This window comes from Lynx canadensis, chromosome A1, assembly GCF_007474595.2.
Source record: "Lynx canadensis isolate LIC74 chromosome A1, mLynCan4.pri.v2, whole genome shotgun sequence".
NCBI lineage: Eukaryota > Metazoa > Chordata > Mammalia > Carnivora > Felidae > Lynx > Lynx canadensis.
Window position 1 is genome coordinate 203,331,410 of NC_044303.2, and position 22,810 is coordinate 203,354,219.

General features: G+C 35.5%; 1 protein-coding gene and 1 non-coding gene across 2 annotated transcripts in view; one reads left to right on the forward strand and one right to left on the reverse strand.

Moving 5' to 3' along the window:
• Window positions 1-22,810, forward strand: part of HCN1 (hyperpolarization activated cyclic nucleotide gated potassium channel 1) — a 390,610-nt gene that overhangs the window by 170,841 nt on the left and 196,959 nt on the right. The window lies entirely within an intron of this gene.
• On the reverse strand, window positions 1,887-1,993 carry LOC115526131. Its single transcript, XR_003972552.1, has one exon. It is a non-coding gene; the product is annotated as a U6 spliceosomal RNA (small nuclear RNA).

The window sequence follows — 22,810 nt, forward strand, 5'->3', positions numbered from 1 at the left end:
TCTGCTGGGTTTGGGGTGTCTTTGCTGTTCTGCTTCTATTTCCTTTAGGTGTGCTGTTAGATTTTCGATTTGGGATTTTTCTTGTTTCTTGAGATAGGCCTGGATTGCTATGTATTTTCCTCTCAGGACTGCCTTCACTGCATCCCAAAGCATTTGGATTGTTGTATTTTCATTTTCGTTTGTTTCCATATATTTTTTAATTTCTTCTCTAATTGCCTGGTTGACCCATTCATTCTTTAGTAGGGTGTTCTTTAATCTCCGTGCTTTTGGAGGTTTTCCAGACTTTTTCCTGTGGTTGATTTCAAGTTTCATAGCATTGTGGTCTGAAAGTGTACGTGGTCTGATCTCAACTCTTTTATACTTATTAAAGGCTGTTTTGTGACCCAGTATGTAATCTATCTTGGAGAATGTTCCATGTGCACTCAAGAAGAAGGTATATTCTGTTTGGCATGCAGAGTTCTAAATATATCTGTCAAGTCCATCTGATCCAATGTATCATTCAGGGCCCTTGTTTCTTTATTGATCCTGTGTCTAGATGATCTATCCACTGTTGTAAGTGGGGTATTAAAGTCACCTGCAATTACCACATTCTCATCAATAAGGTTGCTTATGTTTGTGATTCATTGTTTTATATATTTGGGGGCTCCCATTTCAGGACATAGGCATTTATAATTGTTTTCTCTTCCTGATGGATAGAGATGTATGGATCTCTATGTATGTATGTATGTATGTATGTATGTATGTATGTATGTATGGATAGAGATGGCTAGATGTAATTATATTACATCTATAATAATAGATGTAATTATTATATAATGCCCTTCTTCATCTCTTGTTACATCCTTTAATTTAAAGTCTAGTTTGTCTGATATAAGTATGGCTAGTCTGGCTTTCTTTTGATTTCCAGTAGCCTGACAGATAGTTCTCATCCCCTCACTTCCAATCTGAAGGTGTCCTCAGGTCTAAAATGAGTCTCTTGTAGACAGCAAATAGATGGGTCTTGTTTGTTTGTTTGTTTGTTTGTTTGTTTTTTATCCATTCTGATACCCTAGGTTTTTTTGGTTGGAGCATTCAGTCCATTTACATTCAGTGTTATTATAGAAAGATATGGGTTTAGAGTCATTGTGATGTCCTTTGGTTTCATGCTTGTAGCGATGTCTCTGGTACTTTGTGGTCCTTGCAACATTTAGCTCACAGAATCCCCCTTAGGATCTTTTGTAGGGCTGGTTTAGTGGTGATGAATTCCTTCAGTTTTTGTTTGTTTGGGAAAACCTGTATCTCTCCTTCTATTCTGAATGACAGACTTGCTGGATAAAGGATTCTCAGCTACATATTTTTTCTGTTCATCACATTGAAGATTTCCTGCCATTCCTTTCTGGCCTGCAAAGTTTTGGTAGATAGGTCTGCTACTATTTTTATGTGTCTACCTTTGTAAGCTAGAGCGTGTTTATCCCTACCTGCTTTCATAATTTTCTCCTTATCCTTGCAATTTGCCAGTTTCACTATGATATGTCGTGCAGAAGGTCGATTCAAGTTACGTCTGAAGGGAGTTCTCTGTGCCTCTTGGATTTCAGTGCCTTTTTCCTTCCCCAGATGAGTGAAGTTCTCAGCTATGATTTGTTCAAGTACACCTTCAGCCCTTTTCTCTCTCTCTTCATCTTCTGGAATTCTTGTTACAGATATTGTTCCATTTGATTGCATTGCTTAGTTCTCTAATTCTCCCCTCATACTTCTGGATTTTTTTTCTTTCTTTTTCTCAGCTTCCTCTTTTTCCATAATTTTACTTTCTAATTCATCTATTGTCTCCTCTGCCTTTTCAGTCCATGCTATGGCTGCCTCCATTTTATTTTGCACCTCATTTATAGCATTTTTTAGCTCCTCATGACAAAAATATGGAACACTTCACGAATTTGTATGTCATCCTTGCACAGGGGCCATGCTAAACTTCTCTGTATCGTTCCAATTTTAGTATATGTGCTGCCAAAGTGAGCACGTTTATTTATTTAGAGAGAAGAGAGGATGTGAGCAGGTAATGGGCAGGGAGAGAGGGAGAAAGAATCCCAAGCAGGCTCTGTTCTGTCAGCACAGAGCTCAAAGTGGGGCTTGAACTCACAACCAGTGAGATCATGACCTGAGCTGAAATCAAGAATTGGATGCTTAACCAAATGAGACACACTGCTGTCCCCAAAATTGCCCCAATTTTGAGTGAAATTATCATTTCTATGAAATATCATCTGTATCACTGTTTATATTAACATCCATGGCATGATTTTCCCAATATTTCAATGGTAGATGTCTATTAACACTATAATATTTTATATAATATGTGTACTACAAAATAGATAATGTAATTGCCAAATATTGACCAATATTTCAAAATTGACAAATCCAGTGTTTTGTTTTTGCTTGTATGTCTGGGTATGTGCTAGCGTTTGTGTGTGTGTGTGTGTGTGTAGCTCTAGAAAAGTTATCAACAGAGTAGGTTGTGAAGAGAAAATGCTAAGGGCACCTGGGTCGCTAATCAGTTAAGCATCTGACTCTTGATTATGGCTCAGGTCATTGTCTCATGGTTTGTGAGTTTGAGCCTGCATCAGGCTCCACGCTGACAGCACAAGAGCCTGCTTGGAATTTTCTTTTCCTTTCTTTCCTCCCATCTCTCTCTCTCTCTTTCAAAATTAATAAAATAAACTTAAAAAAAGAGAAAGAAAATACTAAAGGTAAACAAAATATTGGAATTTATCATTGTAAATTTTTATGAATTTTTAGAAAGCATATATATTTTAGTATATAAACTTCTGTTTGTATAAAAGGAATATATAAAAATGCTGCATTAATAGGGGAAACCATGGTGATAGATACTTTAAAATATCATTTTTGGAAACAAAATAGATTTATTTTGTTAGAGTACAAAATATTCTAGATCATTAGTGGTATTCTATTATTAAATTTTTTTTACACTTTCAGGTGATCATGAGGCCTCATTCCTTTTTTCTGAGTGACTGAAGCGACTAAAATAAATCTCTGTCTCTTCCATTCTTTGTCTCTCTGTCTCTCTCCCTCTGTCTTCCCCTCTTTCTCTCTCTCTCTCTCTCTCTCTCTCTCTCTATATATATATATATATATATATATATATACATACACATACATACATATACACACATATATGTAAATGAAAATCTATCATTTAATTACAAAGGAGAAATTCAATACTTAGAAAAAGAGAGTCAACTAAAGTATAAAAACTCAGTAGACCATGTTCAGTCTCAGTGTATACACAGTGTGGCTAGCAAAATCTTTCATAAAAATCTTTGTGAGAAGTAGTCTACAATTGTTTTGTTATGAAACATAAGAAAGAATAATCCTGTCTACATTTTACATATAAAATGTGGAATATTTTATAGGTTATACTGGATTCGAAGTTATGTTAAGTCACATGGAGGTCCCAGCTCAGCCAATCCATTGACCTTTGAGAGCTGTCCATTCTCTAATTGCTTCTCATTCCTCCAAAGGTTGATCTGAGAATAAAAATCCAGTATGGGGGGTGGGGGAGTACTTACAATCTAGAGAGAAATTTACTAAAGTGTAATATAATATTATTATTTAAAAAATTTTTTAGTCTTTATTTGTTTTTGAGAGAGAGAGAGACAGAGTGTAAGTCGGGGAGGAGCAGAGAGAGAGGGAGACACAGAATCTGAAGCTGGCTCCAGACTCCAAGCTGTCAGCACAGAGCCCAACACAGGGCTCGAACTCACGAGCTATCAGATTGTGACCTGAGCCAAAGTCGGACGCTCAACCGACTGAGCCACCCAGGTGCCCCTGTAATATTATTATTTTAAAAATAGAGAACAATTGCTGGCAACCCTAGAGTCCCACAGTTTTAGGAAAAGAATTTGGCATGCACAGATAGAAAGGGTTTTACTTCAAAACACATATTCTTTCATTTAAAGAAGTCAAAGGACGTGTCAAACCTTGGTTGAGCTTATTTGTCAAACCTACTGAATATTTTTTTTCTAGGGCTTGTACTTCTCATACTGAAGGGGCTCTTTTAAGAAATGCTTTCTGGTTAAATATGGGTTAGATGCTCTTCGTGGTTCCTAGGTATCATATGAGAGAGCAGCTGGTCTGACGCTCATTATGGCCCAATGGTAGGTATCAGAAGTTATCAACTGCTTGTGTAGTATGATTCCAGTGCCCAGAAATTCGGTGATAGTCTAAATTTTTCAGGAGAAGAGGTGAGATCAATTTAAATGTTTTCTTGGTTTGTTATAATTGGTTACATATATCTAACTTCTGACAAAATGTTCTAAGTGTCAACATGGCAAAGCTATTTTATTTGTATGTAGGCAGTGCTTATTAATCATCCAGAAGGCCTGTGTCAGATCTTGGGATGGGTGAAAAAACAAATAATTTAAGCCTCACTTTCTCTACTTTCTTACCTTCTTATAGACTCACTGTAACATTTCTCTAAGAAATACAATTTTATTCCATAAAGCATTTGTGTATATTAGTTTTTTCGTTTGTTCCTCACAATATGCCTTTGATTTTCCCAGCTGACACAAGACCCAAAGGGTCAGAACTATGTTACTCAACTTAGAATAATCCATGGCCAAGCACATGTCTTATAACAGCACCCGTTAAATATTGGAAGAATGAAAGAATTAATGAACAAACGAATGAGCTCACAGGATGTCAAAAAAGTTCAAGGAAGTTAAGCAACTTACCAAGTGACCAGAGAGGCTGTGAACAGGAGGCAAAGGGTTGGATAGCGTGAAGATCTGAGCACACAGAAAATAGGCTAAAGGCCCCTGAAAAACAAGTCCCAGACACAGTTTCAGAAGAATTAGGATAAAATCCCCAAAGTCTTATGTATTATTTGGAGCATGGGTAACATTTTGTGCAAACCTTGTACGACATCAAGAGATAAATTTGAGACTGATTTTGGGTAAGGTTTTACATGGCAAGGCTTACCAGATAAGAGCCTATATACTTTTCTAGAAATAAAAAGTGACTTCAAAATATGTATCTCAAATAATATTTTAGAGTTCTGGGGAAATGTATGCTGATTTGTGATTTTCACATATAGACCCTGAGTGTTATGGTTGAAACTAGTTGAAAAATGGCTCAGTGAAAAGGAGGATGGTGGAAGCCAAACCCCAGTAAGTTCAGGTGAAAATGGTTTCTTATAGAAAAGGTTGGGAAGTCAGAGAAGCCAAGGGTGGGTATGTGGGCGATATGACAGAAGGCTTTCTGTTGAAGATGGAAGATCCTTGAATAAGCTCATATGTGTAGTAGCCACTTGAGAAGGAAAAGGGAGTGTAACAGGCTAGGCAAAGAATGATTGGTAGAGAAAGGTCAAGTGTAATTAGGAAAGGATGGAATTGATTATAGGGCAAAGGTAGAGGTATATCCATATATTGGGTGAAAGGAGAGGTTCCTCTTCCACTGAGAAAAGAGTATGAATAGTAAGAAATCTGGTTATTAAACAACTTAATAATGATGGTTATGTCAGCAGCAGCAAGGACCACTGGGGAGGAGGGATAACGAATGGGTAGGGGCTTACTGGGAATTGTAGCATCACAATTTGTTTCTGAGAAGAAAATAACAAAATCCTTTTGTTGTTGGTGTTAGAATGCTAAGAAGGAGGAAGACCCAAGGAGGCTAGAAGAAAATGCAAAAGTTTGAAATAACTGTTTAGGAATAAGTAATATTTTTGTATGTATTAAGTAAAGTAGCTGTGACCTCTACACTTGTCAGGCATCACTGGGGGACCAACCAATTCTGAAAAGCATGAATTCATGGTTAATCTATAAGCAAGGCCAATCCCAACATGGTCTGATTCCTGACTATGCATATCTTACACATTTATTTCTTTGTCCCTGCACTGATGGAATTCTATGATCTAGTTCTACTGAATTTCCTTACAGTTTCCAAATGAGCAATTCTCTCTCATACTTTCATGTTGCTCCCTGTGTTTCAAATTTTCTTTTTGCCATGTTTCATCTATTTAGCTTTCATGCTTCAAGATACTATTCCATTTCTCATCAGTTTCTGAAACTTCTTGAGATTAGGGAGCATATCTTGGTGCACTCATCATAAAGAGTGCCCGGCACATAACAGGTTGATGCATCGTAGGCTCATCATACCACATTGTTTTGTGCCTTGATTGGAGAAATTTAAGCTGGTTGCCTTAGGGGTGGTGGACACTTCAATCACTGATTGTTGGGCCTTACTCCTTGTGTATATATTTGATTTCTCCTTTAATACTGTGGGAGATGCATGGGATTTCTGAAGAATCACCTAACTTCTATAGCCCTGCAGGTATTGTACACTTGTCAAGCTGTTTATTATCAGAAAAACGCTTTTTTTTAGAATTGGTCCAAATATGACTTTATCTTCCTATTACAGTTCTTTAGGAATTCCCCACTATTGCTTCCAGAATAAAATCTAAATGCTATTTGGTGAGTTCCATAGCTTTTCACTTCAGCCTCTTTTCATTCATAGGGCTTATATTTTTCTTAAATGCCCTGGCTTCTCATCACACAAAATTGACTTTCCCTCAAAATACAATGGCATTTCATATCTCAGAAACTTGATGATATGCCTCAGCCTTATTCTCTGTGAAATCCTACTCTAAACTGCAACTCAAATAAAATATCTTACTCTGTGAAGCCCATAGGCAACGTCGCTCACTCTTCTCAACTCAAGGTTAATTATTCCCTTTTAGGGAAGATCTTAGGGCCTTACCTATGTCAGAATCAATTAGGTATATGTCAGGCTTTCCGAAAACATCATTAAATATTTGAGGGCAAAGATGTAATATGATTTGTTTTCGTTGCAAGCATTCAGTACCTGGTGAATTGTATAATCAAAGCTTTAAAGCTAGAGGTTCTAACCCAAACCTTTGACATGAGCTTTGAATGGTTACAGCTCCTTAATTTCTTTATAGAATATGGTTCACAACACTCAGTGTCAAATCATAGACTGAATGAAAATACTTGAACATTAAGCACAGGGATAGATGGAGGAATCACGGTAGCTGGGATGTTATTTATCACACAGTTATACGGTTCTGGATACTTTCCCCAGTATTCTCTAACTTGCCACATCATTTTCAAGCAAAATAGAACTGTGACCCTTGGAGTCTCTCAAGTTCTTTCATTTTCCCCATGTGAAAGTATTACAGCAGATTTTAAAGATCAATTTTTATGAACTCTGGTAAACCCCAAGGGCCTTTTAATCTCTTTTATGATAATATGGAAAAGCTCCATGTCTTTTAAAGTAATATTATCCACAATTCAATGAAAGTACAACTGACTTGTATTATTTTTATATTACAATAGGTTATAAACTGTCCCTGTCCTTTGATTGATACGAATTGCTGTAACATGAGAAAATTAAATATTTTTGTTCAATTTTCCTCAATGCAAAATAGTCTTCGTCTTTTAATAAATACATATTGACTTACTGTTAAGTGCCTTTTAGTGTTTAAGTGCTTAGGATCCTTCAGTGAAACAAAGAGCAAAAATGTTCCCATTCCTATGAAGTTTCTATTTTATGGAGAGGCATACAGAAATAAACACAATACAAAGTAAATTACATAATATTATGAAATCACAAGTTTTATGTAAAAGAAAAAAAAAAGGAAAAGCAAGGTAAGAGGATCAGGAATGTGAGAGCATGGGTGTTGGGTAGTGTTGGGAGAAAGCAGTTTGTAGTAATAGACCAGGTGGTTAGGGAAGGCCTCAGTGAAATGAAACTTTGAGCCAAGACTTAAATAAGGGATAATGGCAGATGTTGTTGGTAAGTCTTATGGTTTCATCCAAATTTAGACAATCCTTATTTAATACATGTTACATACTCTCCAGCCAAGATTACTATATTCACAGTCCGTCTTCTCATAAGTATAAAAATCAGTTGTGTTCTATCATTTCAAAATAGCAAAAGCCAAATTAGTATTTCCAGTTCAAGACCTGTGTTTCTTCTCTGTCACCCTATTTTCCTAGAAAAAAAAATCAGAAAATGCCCTTGTGCGTGTACATATATCTTTTAAAAGTCATTGATGGCAATAGATTTTCATGTTTGAGATGTTCACATTAGGGAAAAGCTCTGACAGAATATGCCTTTTGGTTTTGAAATGGCCTATATATATCAAAAACAGTGATTGGGCCACCATACATTGCTCTAACCAAAAGGGTTTATAGAGCTGATTCTGCACAATTTCCATCCTCTTACTGACCTTTTAAATGTACTATGCTGTTATCAAAAATGTATTTGATATTGAACAAGAAATATTTTTAAGAAAGCCTGAGTGTGAGTCACTACATAAAACTTTTATTCATGTCTAAACTCACAAAGTGCAAAGCATGGCAAAAAATGCATACTCACCATTTTCAAAATCTTAAACATCTACTGATATTACACACTAGAGTTTCATTTTAAGTACATTATTTAGAAACATTTTTCAGTACTGTTGAACAGTCTGTGGACGAGGACCTAAAGATGTTAATGTAGTGACATTATCATTCCAACTTATTTTGGCATTAGGTAGGAGAATGTTCAAAGTTTTAATATATCTTTTACAATTGTACAGCTTAAGAAAGTAAGAAACAATTACTGATAAAGGAAATGTGAAATGCCTGATGAATTCAACGGGAACACAAATGGAAATATAAAAGAGATAATCATTAAAAGTAGACAGCAGAGATTGGCCTTTGGACAACTAGATTAATTGTGAATATCTGTACATAGATAATTTGACTGTTTACTGCCATTTATTGTGTTCATATTTGAAGATTTATATAAATTACCCTTTAATTTAAAAATGGAAAGATTTTAACTGTATATACACAAATATAATTTTATATGTATGTATATAGATAGATATATATATTCCTATACTATATCATTTCTTATAATAATATACCTTTACAATAGTCCTAAAATATTTCACTTAAGTTACACATTAAAGATTTTGATGAGAAATAATTGTCATACATGGAGATAAGTCCTGTATTTAGGCTGTGCTACATAACTATAGTAAGATAATTAATTCTTCATCATTTATTTGTTAGAGTTTCATTTTGTTTTTTAATAGCTTTGTTACTGATTTTATTGAATGGCTTAAAAATTCACCTTGGGTATGTGTCATCAATGATAGACGATGATAATTCCCACATAAAGTATAGAGATACAGCTAGTGCAACAACTTTTGATGGTGTATAATTCTGGATACATCCCTCAGGGGTGCATCTTTTATTTAACATCACATGTAATATTTATCTTTTATATGATTCTTAGCAGAATAGTTCCCTGTGATGTTGCTTCAAAACCAAGGTTTTAGCAATAAACAGAATGGATTTGAAATATGGTTCCACTTCTTCCAGCTTGGATAAAATTTAAATTACCTAATTTCCGTAACTCTTCGATTACTCATATGTGAAATGGAGATAATTGGATAACAATCTTGATGCTCTTTGAGGGTTAAATGTAAGCACTTAGAATTAATCAATAGATAATAGCTATGATTCCTCGTATTACAAAATCCATGTAGCAGCATAATTTCCAAATCTGTTTCTGATGACAGGGAATTAGCTGATGCTATCTGTCCACACTCCTCTTTACCAATCTTTATCCTCTGCACCAGGAATGAGAATACAGCTCCCTGATTTAGGAATACTTAATCTTGACCTTTTGGATCTTCCCTGGTATACAAAAGTGAGAACCACAGCACTATTGTCTTTTGCCAACTTTCTTCTTCTCTAACCATAAATTTTATTTTTCTCTAAGTATGTGAATAAGTTTCCTTTTGACTTTTCTATGGAAAAATAGAGGTGATCATTTTAGAAAAGATAAATTACAAATTAATCCCTATTCTATGGCACTATTGAATTGCTGGTTTAGTTAAAATATAAATACTTCCCTTCTTACGTTTTTGTTTTTATAGCTTTAAAATTAACCTAAGTCTAAAGTGGAAACATATATATATATAAATACTTCCCTATTGCACAAGTTGTTGAAAATTTATAAAATAGAAATTATTTGCAGTGATTCAAACACGATGGAAACAATTTTATTGCTTAGTCATAATTTTTAAGAAGACAAAAATTTCACATTGTCACTGTTGTCTGTACTTTCATTTTCATAGTAATCTCCTCAAATTTTTAATTGGACATTCATGAGGGGAGACAAATCAGAAAACTGGGGACGATAAGGAAGGGAAAGAACGTGGTTTTCATTCCGAGTTTAACAGTATCGACAGTCATATGCCTTAAGTAAAAAGAACTGGAATAAAGCGTGCATGGGAGATATTTACATGCCATGAAGTCATCACTTACTTGAAGTAAACTAATTATTTGAAAGCCTGCATTGAAGTACAAACCAATCAATTGCTCTTGGATATTTTCCTGGAACAGTATTTTTTTTTCCCATTAACAAATGTAGTAAGTGATAACATAAGGAAGCTAAACAGAAAACTACCATATCTGAGTGAAATCTATTAGGAAAATAGGGCATATGTATGGGTAATGGATTTACCGAAATTGAGTTTTGGCCATGACTCAAAAGGCCAGGCTTAACAGTTGCCAGATTGCCACCTGTGCCCTATATACCACAGGTGTTCAGGCCTTCAGAACAGCTCTTCTTCCTAATGATTTTTAGGCCAGCAGTGCTCCCACACACCCAGCATGAGCTCATGCACTGAATCGATACTCACTTCTGGACATTGACATTCACCTTGACTTTGAACACTTTCTAATGTCCTTTTTAAAAGTAATAACATAATAAAAGTACAAGCTCTGTAGCAGTTAGAATCAGGTTCAGCTATTCTTTTTTTAAAAAAAATTTTTTTTTTCAACGTTTTTTTTTTATTTATTTTTGGGACAGAGAGAGACAGAGCATGAACGGGGGAGGGGCAGAGAGAGAGGGAGACACAGAATCGGAAACAGGCTCCAGGCTCTGAGCCATCAGCCCAGAGCCTGACGCGGGGCTCGAACTCACGGACCGCGAGATCGTGACCTGGCTGAAGCCAGACGCTTAACCGACTGTGCCACCCAGGCGCCCCTCAGCTATTCTTATTAGAGATCCAAAATAACAACTAAAGTCCAGGTGTTAGATGGTAGCTTTGGGGTCATCAGGGACCCAGGCCATTGTTTCTCCCTGTTCCATCAACCTTAACCTGTGGCTTCCATTGTCAGGGTTACATTATAATCACAATTTGGCTGCTGGAGCCCTCACCTCCATGACCTCATTTTAAAAGAAGGAAGAGCAAAAGGTGACTCCCCTCTTTGAGCCACTCCCCTTTCCTTCTTAAAAAGCTTTCTTGGAAGCCCCAGTGAAGTACTTCTGTTTATATTTTATTGCCTACTTCTATCTATGAGGGAGCCTGAAAAATGCAATATGTAAGTAGAAACATTTCTGACACTATCAATATAAAGTTACTTTAAAGAAGAAAGGGTGAAGGGCTATTGGATAAGCAGCCTGGAGTTTCTGCCACACCCTTTTATGTTTAAACTAGATCAATTATCTAAGAATGTTTCAGCCAATTGGTAGAGCTAGTAGTATTTATATATGTCCATCTATATCTCTATATCTATATCTATATATATATATATAGATGGAGATATATCTATATAGAGGTATAGATATATGTTCTATAGATAGATATGCATCTATCTATATATGTTCTATAGATATCTATCTATCTATATATGTTCTATAGATATATAGGTATAGATAGATATAAGCTAGTAGCTTATATAAATCTAGTAGCTTATATGTAGTTTATTTACAGCTATAACTTTTAGATAGATGTGCCTTAGATGAGGGATACCATACATACATCCGTAATGTTCAGAGTTTAGTTTGCATAAGAACATAATGAAGATAGGGGTGCCTGGGGGGCTCAGTCGGTTGGGCGTCCAACTTTGGCTCAGGTCATGATCTCACGGCTTGTGAGTTCAAGCCCTGCGTCGGGCTCTGTGCTGACAGCCCAGAGCCTGGAGCCTGCTTTGGGTTCTGTGTCTCCCTCTATCTTTGCCCCTCTCCTGCTCATGCTCTGTCTCTCCCTGTCTCAAAAATAAATAAAAACATTAAAAAAAAAAAGAACATAATGAAGATTTGTATAAAATACAGCTTCCAGAGATTCTGATTCCATAGGCTGGCAAAGCTCAGAAATCTCTTTGGAAGTTCCTGAATGATCTTAGAATTGTTGATAGCCCCCCAGCTGCGTTGCTATGGAAAGCCTTCTTTTAGATATTTCTCAACAGTGCCAAGTCCAGAATTTCTGTGGAGATTAAGAGTGGGAACCTCTTGAAGTCCCCTTCATGGGTATAGAGTGTTGGCTGCTGCAGAAGCAAAGAGTTTTCCATAAAATTTAGAACACACCTCTAGTCCACATCAAAGAATTGGGCAGGTGCAGTTTATGGGTGGGGAGCATGAACCGTCTTTCCTGCCATTTGGTGCTGTCACTGTGAATCTTGCTTACCTTCTAATTCTAGACATTACAGCACATGAGAAATAAATCTCTGAAACACTTCAAACTCAGTCTTTGTTCTCTCTCTCTTTTTACCTTTCTGAGGTTCTTAATACTAGTAGAGTCACCGTTTAATTTGTCAGATGAGTGATAGCAAGAGAAGAAAGAACAGGTTGATCGACTGAAGAGAAAACCAAGTCAATAACAATCCTAACCAAGCTAACTATCCAAATTACAGCTGGTAACAGACAAAAGGTAGATTCATACCTGGATCTGACTTCAATGCCATGTTCCTTTGACTCTGCCATACTTACTGATTCTTCTGTGGGAGAAGGAGGAAGACAAAACCAAAAACCTGATAGTCCCCTTCACCCTCCCTCAACCAGACTGTGCCAGTCTCTTAACTCGTTGGTATAACAAGAAAGGAGGAGGTTGCAAAAGGAAAATGGAATAGGTCATAGGGCAGGGAGCCAGAAACTAATGCCAGTCTCATAAACATGCCTCCCCAAGAGAGTTCTCATCTCACTGTTCCCTTCAAGCCCTTGCTTCATTCATATCCCAGATTATTTCCTTTAAACTTCCACTGCCATGTCAGTGTTCCTTCCACTTCTCAGACCTCCAGGCAGCACGCAACCACAGCTTTTAATCATGGGCTCGAATCAATCTTCGTTCTTCTCCAACCTCTGTCACCTTCTCCCTAACCCCTTCCAGAGCTGATCCTAATTTGTTCCATCATTCTGGGTTCATTCTTGCTTGCTTTCCATCTTACTGAGGTATGAGAAAATACAAATAAATGATATATAACCAGATTGATATTTAGCTTTAAACATTTATTAGAAGAATCATTGAAATCCAACTTGTTTAAATCCCTCATTTTTCTCACCAGAGAAAAAGGTGGTGTATACATCCATGTTGGTGCTCATGATAGACGTCAATAGCCATTGATACTAATTCCACTTCTGCTACCACATGGACCAAATTGTTCTCACGTTGGTCTCCTGATGGGATGGATCAACACCAGGTGGTGCTTTGCTGCTCTGTTGACATTTCTCTTATGTTCATCCTTTTTATACTTGGTCTCTCATGTAGCTGTTAGTGAATCATTAGATGTTAGGAAGGCAGCATAGCATGGCTATTAAACTCTTTCCTCTGTCATTAACCAACTGCATAAATTTGTGGACATTATTTAAACTTTGAGCCTTGGATTCAAATATTCGAAAATTAGAACTACCAGATTAGTGTTTTCTGAATAGGTAGAAAGATAACTCACAAAACCCAGTTGGCAGCTGTATTACAAGATGCTATCCCCATACCAATTTTGTGATTTTATTAAGATCTTCTAAAGGTGGCATTTAATCCAGTGTTTCTAATGTTGCAGGTCTCTCTTAATTGGCTTCCTGACAGGGTGTACTGACAGAAAAAAAAAAAAAAATTCAGGGCACGATCCCTCAAGACTGAGTTAGGAAATGTGCTGTTAATGACATTGAATAGAATCACACTCAAGTTTAAAAAATTACTCTACTTTGTCCCTGGAATTTCTTGACCTTCACAGAAAGTTTTATGTTCATTGCAGGAATTGCCAAGGGGTTAAGGCATGATCTCTGTCCTTCCTTCTCAGTTGAGACTCTCCGTTCCAGAACGAAGCACCAGTTTAGACACGTCCATCCTTTCTTTCTCTGAAGGCTGAGAGGCCTTGGTGTAAATGTTGTCTCTCCCAGCTGGTTCTGGCATGCCCAGACTTGTCAGAGTTTTCAGTAGGTATTAAGCTCCATCCACCTTTGGCACTTCATTATTTAAAGCATATGTATTACTGGCTAGAGATATGCCAAGTGATTAAAATGTAGGGAAAAATGTAAATTGTTTATTTTAAAAATTGGAATACAAAATACTAGCACATGAAAACTACAGAGTGAAAGTTCAGAGGGGCAAGAGAGAAACCACTGAAGAACTTTTGTATTCTAATTGGCCACACGGAAGAGATGCTAAACCTTGAAGAATGAGCAGGTGTTTAGTAAGTGACGTTCAGTGATGTGGATTTTCACAAAGGTGAAAAGGTACAATATAGCTTGGGAAGGTGTAAGAAGTTTTGTGAGAATACAAATAACTTAGTCATAAGAAAAGAGTACAGGTAAGAGTTTATTTCCACACTTTGGGAATGGAGACACGAGCTGCTCAAATCATAAACTAGAATGATTTATTTAATCTAGGAGAGAATGCTAAGTCATGGGAGCCAGGGGATCATTTGACTAGAGATATGTTTTAGGAAGTTAATCTATCATTGATTCTGCCATTGATTTTCAGAAAATATTGGGGTAAAAGATATGAGAGTGTAAGCTGACCAGTTAAAAATATAAGCTAATTGCAAAGGAGGAGGACTTTTGCTTTTTATTCTACATGTTTCTGTACTGTTTCAACTTTTATAAAGGGAATGTGTTTGTGTATTATTTGTGTATTTCCAACATTTAGCAGAGACTAACAGAAAAGCAGAACAAACAAAAAGGAAATATTTCACAGTTATTTCCATGATTTTCAACCTAGCACTGGCTGAAGAGGTACCATAGAATTAAGTTATAATTATAAATAGGATGCCAATAATTTTAATTTAAAAATAATAAAAGTGTCGGCCCTGGGTAGCTCAGTTGGTTAAGCTTCCGACTCTTGATTTTGCCTGGGGTCATGATCTCACGATATGTGAGATCAAGCCCACATCACTTGGGATTCTCTCACTCTCTCTCTCTCTCTCTCTCTCTCTCTCTCTGCCCCTCACCTGTTCGTGTGTGTGTATGTGTGTGTGTGTGTGTGCATGCTCGCTCTCTCTCTGTCTCTCAAAATAAATAAACTTGAAAAAAATAAAAATAATGAATGGAGATTCACTTAGTATTATGTTCTTTACTCCATACGTGCTGTTGAAAATGGCAATATTTCATTCTCTTTTATGATTAATATTCCATTATGTGTATGTGGATATATATATATATATATATATATATATATATATGTATAAAATCTTCTTTATTCTTTCGACAGTTGGTGGATACTTTGGCTGTTTCCATAATTTGGCTGTTGTCAATAATGCTTCTATAAACATCGGATGCATGTATCCCTATGAATTAATATTTTTGTATTCTTTGGGTAATACCTAGTAGTGCAATTGCTGGATCATAGGGTAGTTCTACTATTAACTCTTTGAGGAAACTCCATACTGTTTCCCAGAGTGGCTGTACCAGTTTGCACTCCGACCAAGAGTGCAAGAGTGGTCCCCTTTCTCCACATCCTCGCCAACATCTGTTATTTCTTGTGCTGTTGATTTTAGCCATTCTGACAGATGTGAGGTGATATCTTATTGTGGTTTTGATTTGCATTTCCCTGATGATGAGTGATGTTGAGCATCTTTGCCTGTGTCGGTTGGCCATCTGTATGTCCTCTTTCGAGAAATGTCTGTTTGTGTCTTCTGCCCATTTTTTAATTGGATTGTTTGCTTTGGGGGTGTTGAATTCTATAAATTCTTTATATATTTTGGATACTAACCTTTTATTGGGTATGTAATTTGCAAATACTTTCCCCCATTCAGTAGGTTATATTTAATTTTGTTATTTCCTTTGCTGTGCAGAAGCTTTTTATTTTGATGTAGTCCCAATAGTTTATTTTTGTCTTTATTTCTCTTGCCTCAGGAGACATATCTAGAAAAATGTTGCTTGGCCATTGTCAGAAATTATTGCTCTCTTCCAGGATTTTTATGGTTTTGGGTCTCGCATTTAGACCATTTTGAGTTTATTTTTGTATATGGTATAAGAAAGTGGTCCAGTTTCACTCTTTTGCATGTAGCTGTCCAGTTTTCCCAACATCATTTGTTGAAGATGCTACCTTTTTCTGATTTCATATTCTTGCCTCTTTTGTCAAAGATTAATTGACCATGTAGCTGTGGGTTTGTTTCTGGGCTTTATATCCTGTTGCACTGATCTATGTGTCTATTTTTGTACCAGTGCCATACTGCTTTGACTACTATCTCTTCTTAGTATAACTTGAAATCTGGAATTGTGATACTTCCAGCTTTGTTTTCCTTTTCTAAGGTTGTTTTGCCTATTCAGGATCTTTTGTCGTTCCATAGAAATTTTAGGATCTCTTGTTCTAGTTCTGTGAAAAATGCTGTTGTTATTTCGATAGGGATTGCATTAAACCTGAGATTGCTTTGGGTTGATGTCCATACGGACATTTTAACAACATTTGTTCTTGCAATCCATGAGCATGCAATGTCTTTCCATTTGTTTGTGTCACTTTCAGTTTCTTTCATCAGTGTTTTGCAGTATTCAGAGTATAGAGCTTTCATCTCTTTGATTAAGTTTATATCTGGGTATTTTATTATTTTTACTAAAATTGTGAATGGGATTGCTTTCTTAATTTCTCTTTCTATTGCCTCATTATTGGTTTATACAAATGCCGCAGATTTCTGTACATTGACTTTGTATCCTATGACTTTACTGGATTCATTTATCAGTCCTGCTAGTTTTTTGGTCTAGTCTTTAGAATTTTCTATATGTGATATCACGTCATCTGCAAATAGTAAAAGTTTTATTTCTTCCATATCAATTTGGATGTCTTTTATTTCTTTCTCTTGTTTGATTGCTGTGGCTAGGACTTCCAGTACTATGTTGAATAAAAGTGGTGAGGGTGGATATCCTTGGCTTGTTCCAGATCTTAAAGGGAAAGCTTTCAGTTTTTCACCATTGAGTATGATGTTAGCTGTAGGTTTTTCATATATGGCCTTTATTATGTTGAGATATGTTCTACTTTGTTGAGAATTGTTTTTCTGAATGGATGTTGTACTTTGTCAAATGCTTTTCCTGCATCTGTTGAGATAATTGTATGGTCTTTATCCTTTCTCTTGTTAATGTGATGTATCACATTGATTGATTGCCAATATTAAACCACCTTTGCATTCCAAGTATAAATCCAACTTGATCATGGTGAATGATTTTTTAATGTATTGTTAGATTCAGTTTGCTGATATTTTGTTGAGGACTTTTATATCTATGTTCATCAGAGATATTGGCCTGTTGTTCTCTCTCTCTCTCTCTCTCTCTCTCTCTCTCTCTCTCTCCCCTGGTGTCTTTATCTGGCTTTGGTATCAAGGCAATACAGGCCTCGTTGAGTTAATTTGGAATTTTTCTTTCCTCTTCTATTTTTTTTGAATAGTTTGAAAGAAAGGGTATTAATTCTTTAAACGTTTTATAGAATTCTACCTGTGAAGCCATCTGGTCCTAGATTTTTGTTTGTTGGGAGGTTTTTTGTTTTTGTTTTTCCTGATTCAATTTCATTATTGGTAACTGGTCTGTTCACGTTTTCTGTTTCTTCCTAATTCAGTTTTAATAGGTTATATATTTCTAGAAATTTCTCCATTTCTTCTTGGTTGTCCAATTTCTTGGCATATAAATTTTCATAATATTCTTTTATAATCCTTTGTATTTCTGTGTTGTTCGTTGTTATTTGTCTTCTTTCATTTCTGAGTTTGTTTACTTGAGTTGTCTCTCTCTCTCTCTCTCTTTTTGATGAGAGTGGCTAAGGTTCATCGTTTTATTGAGCTTTTTAATGAACTTGCCCCTGGTTTTATTAACCTGTTCTATTGCGGATTTTTTTTTTTAAGTTTCTAATTCATTTATTTCTCCTTATTTCTTTTCTTCTACTGGTTTGGGATTTTGTTTGTTCTTTTTCTAGATCCTTTAGGTGTAAGGCTAGGTTATTTATTTGAGATTTTTCTTTCTTCTTGAGCTAGGCTTGTATTGCTATAACTTTCATTTTTAGAACCACTTTTGCTACATCCCAAAGATTTTGGACCATTGTGGTTTCATTTATTTGTCTTCATGTATTTTTTTTATTTCCTCTTTGATTTCTTGGTTGACCCATTCATTGTTTAGTAGCATTTTATTTAACCTCCATGTATTTGTGGTCTTTGCAGATTTTTTATTGTGGTTGATTTCTAGTTTCATAGCATTATGGTCAGAAAAGATGCATAGAATGACTTCGATCTTTTTTGTCATTATTTTTAAACCATTCATGCTTAAGCTACCATACTGGAATCAAGTTACTGATGTTAAAATTGCCGCTGGGATGTGATATAAATACACTGTACAAGCCAGTCATTCATTCACTGTGCTGGGCAATCTGAATCAAAAGACAATTAGGATAAAACTCTTGTCTTTAAATTGATTACAGAAGAAAGAAGGAGGGAAGGAGGGCTGGAAGGCAAGGAAGGAGGAAGGAAGGAAGGAAAGAAGGAAGGAAGGAAGGAAGGAAGGAAGGAAGGAAGGAAGGAAGGAAGGAAGGAAGGAAAGAAAAGAGGGAGAGGGAGGGAGGAAGGAAGATCATTTTATAAAATAAGTATAAACAGTATGCAACAGAGATCCAAGAGCCGGAAGAGTCACAAATAGATGGACAATTTCAATGGGAAACAGAGAAAGAAGACTAAATTTTTGTAATGAAACTAAAGTTGAAGCAAAAATTCTCACTACTGATTTGATCATCATGCCCATATACTTTACATGTTTCTTTTAGTTGTTAATTTAAAGATTCTTCTTAATACAACCTGACGTAGGGAATGATCAGTTGAAGTGACCAATAAACAGTACACATAAATTGTTTGTGTTTAAAAATCATGAGACACAGTTAGTTGGAGAAATAATAATATTTCCTCTAGCCTAAAACACTAAATATAATATTACCAGTTATAGCACTTCCAAATCTGATGAATACCATGAGAAACCATTCTCTACATTACCTGCTATAGACTGACAGCTTCAAAATGCCAATATCCCTGGAATGGCTACTTTCATATCTGATTGGTTATTGTGGAAAACTGAGTGATTAATATAAAATCTATTCAGAAATGTTAGGAGCTAGATAAAATTCTAGCATTGCCAGGATATAAGGAATATTCATGTTTCATATGACGTTATGTTATTTTTAATAAGATTACCATGAATTTCATTTTTTCAATTTTCTTAATTTGTACCAATATATTGGGAAAAAAAGTAGATAAATCTATGTTTAGAGAGCCATCTTTTTTTTTCCCCTCCAATTTTTGCTGGTGTCCCTCCTCCTCCTCTTTTCTTTTCCTCCTCCCCTTTCTCCCTCTTCTTTTTCTTCTCCTTTTTTCCCTCTTTCTTCTTCTCCATACATTCCTCTTATTCTTACTATTAACTGTTATTATAATTTTGCTTGGATATGTGTAAATTGAACATATCTAACCTGTTTACATAGGAGCATCATTTTAGATTTTCTTTGGGCTATTTCAAAGTAAATAAAAGTAGAGGCGCCTGGGTGGCTCAGTCGGTTGAGCGTCCAACTTTGGCTCAGGTCATGATCTCCCAGCTCATGGGTTCGAGCCCTGCATTGGGCTCTGTGCTAACAGCTCAGAGCCTGGAGCCTGTTTCGGATTCTTTGTCTCCCTCTCTGTCTCTCTACCCCTCCCCTGCTCATGCTCTGTCTCTCTCTGTCTTTCAAAAATAAATAAACATTAAAAAAAAACACAAAGTAAATAAAACTAAGTAAAACCTCTTTCAGTGTTTACCCTTCTATCCTAAAAGTAGATATTTATGACTCATTTACTGATAATAATATAAGTTATGAACTCAATACTAGTTACAAGCTGTTATATAATAAAGCATTTATAGAAAACATTTGAGTGTACAAGACCTCATATATATATATTGGACCTAACCAGGAAAGGTCAAAAAAAAGAAGTAAAATCTTTAAGCCGTTAAATACTGGATTTCAGAAATTAAGTACTACAACATACTACATACACATCCCTTTGAAAATAAAATAAATAGTTGAGTTTATTAAACCACAATGACTATCTGGAAAATATGAAATTAATATGGAATTGTTTAATCTTTCCTAGAGACTAGCCTAACAAGATTATTTTAGAATAATTATAAATAATAAGCTGCTAATGTTTTAATTCTATTAATTTAAACAGTGTCTTTCAGTAAATTAAAGATATATAATCAAATAACAAGGTGAATCACTACTACTCATTAAATGCATACTAAGAAGTGGTAGTCATGAATCAAACCATGTGATTTCACTGACTAAAAATCTATACAAAATTTGAAGTTCACTCTGCCTATGAGATGTACTGCCTCAGGCCATAACATTAAAATTCTAAATACATTCAAAATAATTCAGATAAATTCATGAATGTTGGATCTCATGGGAACAATAAGGTGAAATTTGAGTGCAGTATAATGTCACAGAGGAACACATACTTTTTTCACAGAAGAGTCACTTTTTTGGTCTTTTTATCTATATCACAAAGAGAAAGTTGACAGCATAAGCTATTAATCTAACTCCTGTTATGAATAAACACTTTCTTTACATTCAGAAAAATATATTTCTATAAATTCCTTCAAACATTGAGCCTTTGGATTTTTTTTAATTTTATTTTTAATTTTTTAAAATTTACATCCAGATTAGTTAGCATATAGTGCAACAATGATTTCAGGATTGGATTCCTTAGTGCCCCTTACCCATTTAGCCCATTCCCCCTCCCACAATCCCTCCAGTAACCCTCTAACAACTTCTGTGTTAGCCTTCTAATGGTGAGTATTTTCATGGATGACAAACTATTTCCCCTTTCATACTGGGAGTTACAGCTGCGAGCAGGACATTTTCTTTAGCAATTTCTCTTAGCACAATGTCCTTACTAGAGGTTTTCTCTACATGGTCAGGACAGCATTCTCTCCTGAGGAAAGAGTCTCTGAAAATGAAAACCTGTGAGAATACTGTTCAACCCAATATTGGAAAATGGTGGGGAAGACAGTTGAATACATGGCCACATTGCTCATGGTAATTCATTTGCATAGAATCCTCATTCTTTTAAGAAGAAGGAGGATTTTAGAATGCCTTAAATTTTACCATTCACAGTATTGAATATGCCAATTGTTAATTTAAATGATACACTTGTATTTTAGAAGATATTCCAACTTTATCTGGAAGGTCAGAGTTAAATTGCTTAATTTTTTTTCTGTTCTACAAGCAGGATGTGTAGAGGCTAAAGACAATTGTCTCCGTGCTATTGCAGCTTAATTTGATAATTGTCACAGGTTTCAGCTTACCTTAAATAATTTTCAAGATATTGTATAAAATGATTTATAATTTAAATGATGACAGAACTAAAACTATACTGCTGTACTTCCTGAAGGAAAATGTCTGTTTTGTTAGATTCTCATTTTGATAATCTTACCCTAAATCCAGCTTCTTGAGCAATATGGTAAACCAATGAGTTTTAGCTTATAAGCCTAACTCTACCGCATTGATGTTACTTCAATTCTAAACTTTCCCCTGAAAGAACAGAGGTGGAAATTTAAAAAAATAATGACTATTGATTCTTTATTATAAATTATGACATTAAAAAGGAATTTATATACTGCAAATCTAGAAAATTATGATAAAGTAAATATTACCATCAATCTAATTATGGTTATTAGACTCATTTTTGTCTATTTTTCAGTACTTTTTATTAGAAATTCACTTATATAAAATGTTGTTGGTCTTCAGGGTTATGTCTTAGGTTATCTTTTTTCAATCTATATATTTCTCAAGGATATCTTGTTGATTCTTAGGATTTTAGGTGTGGGTGGGAAGTTGGAAGTCTGGGTTTATGGGTGTGTGTCTTGTGCAGTCAGGCAGGACTCTGGCTTTGAAGGGCCCTGTGCTTGACTTAATGCTCTTCTGACACCATCTTGAAATACTTAATACTGTTTGACCAAGAGGACTTTCATTTTCATTTTTCACTGCATCTTGCAAATTGTGTTGCACATATTGGGAATCATTGTGATAGCAGAAAACCCAGCCTCTTTCATTTCTAAAATCATGAACCTTGTTCCAGTTTCCCTCAGCCAAAGAGAAGGTATTTCCTTTTTTTTTTTTTTTTTTTTTTTTTTTTTTTTGGCAAGAAAGTATCTTCAGCTTCCAATCTCATGTCTGTGAGGCTGAGACTTCATTGAAGTTTGGCTTTGTCTAATTGTCTTTCCAGAAATATTGGGTTTACTGCCCATAAATATAATGATGAATTATAGGCTACCAGTGATCCTGACCACAAATACCCCAGTGCCTTCAAAATCTTTACTTCTTGCCAAATCCCTCCTTTGAATGTTGTATCCACATTTCCTCCTGCCTTGAATGTTTCCAATGGTGTAAACTATGGGAAATTTAATGTCAGATTGTACAACACTGACATTCAATTATTTCTCCCGGGAAAACTGCTTTATATTTATATTTTATATTGGATGTTAGATAATTCCAGTCACCTCAACAGCACCATTAAAAATGCAGGAGTCACCT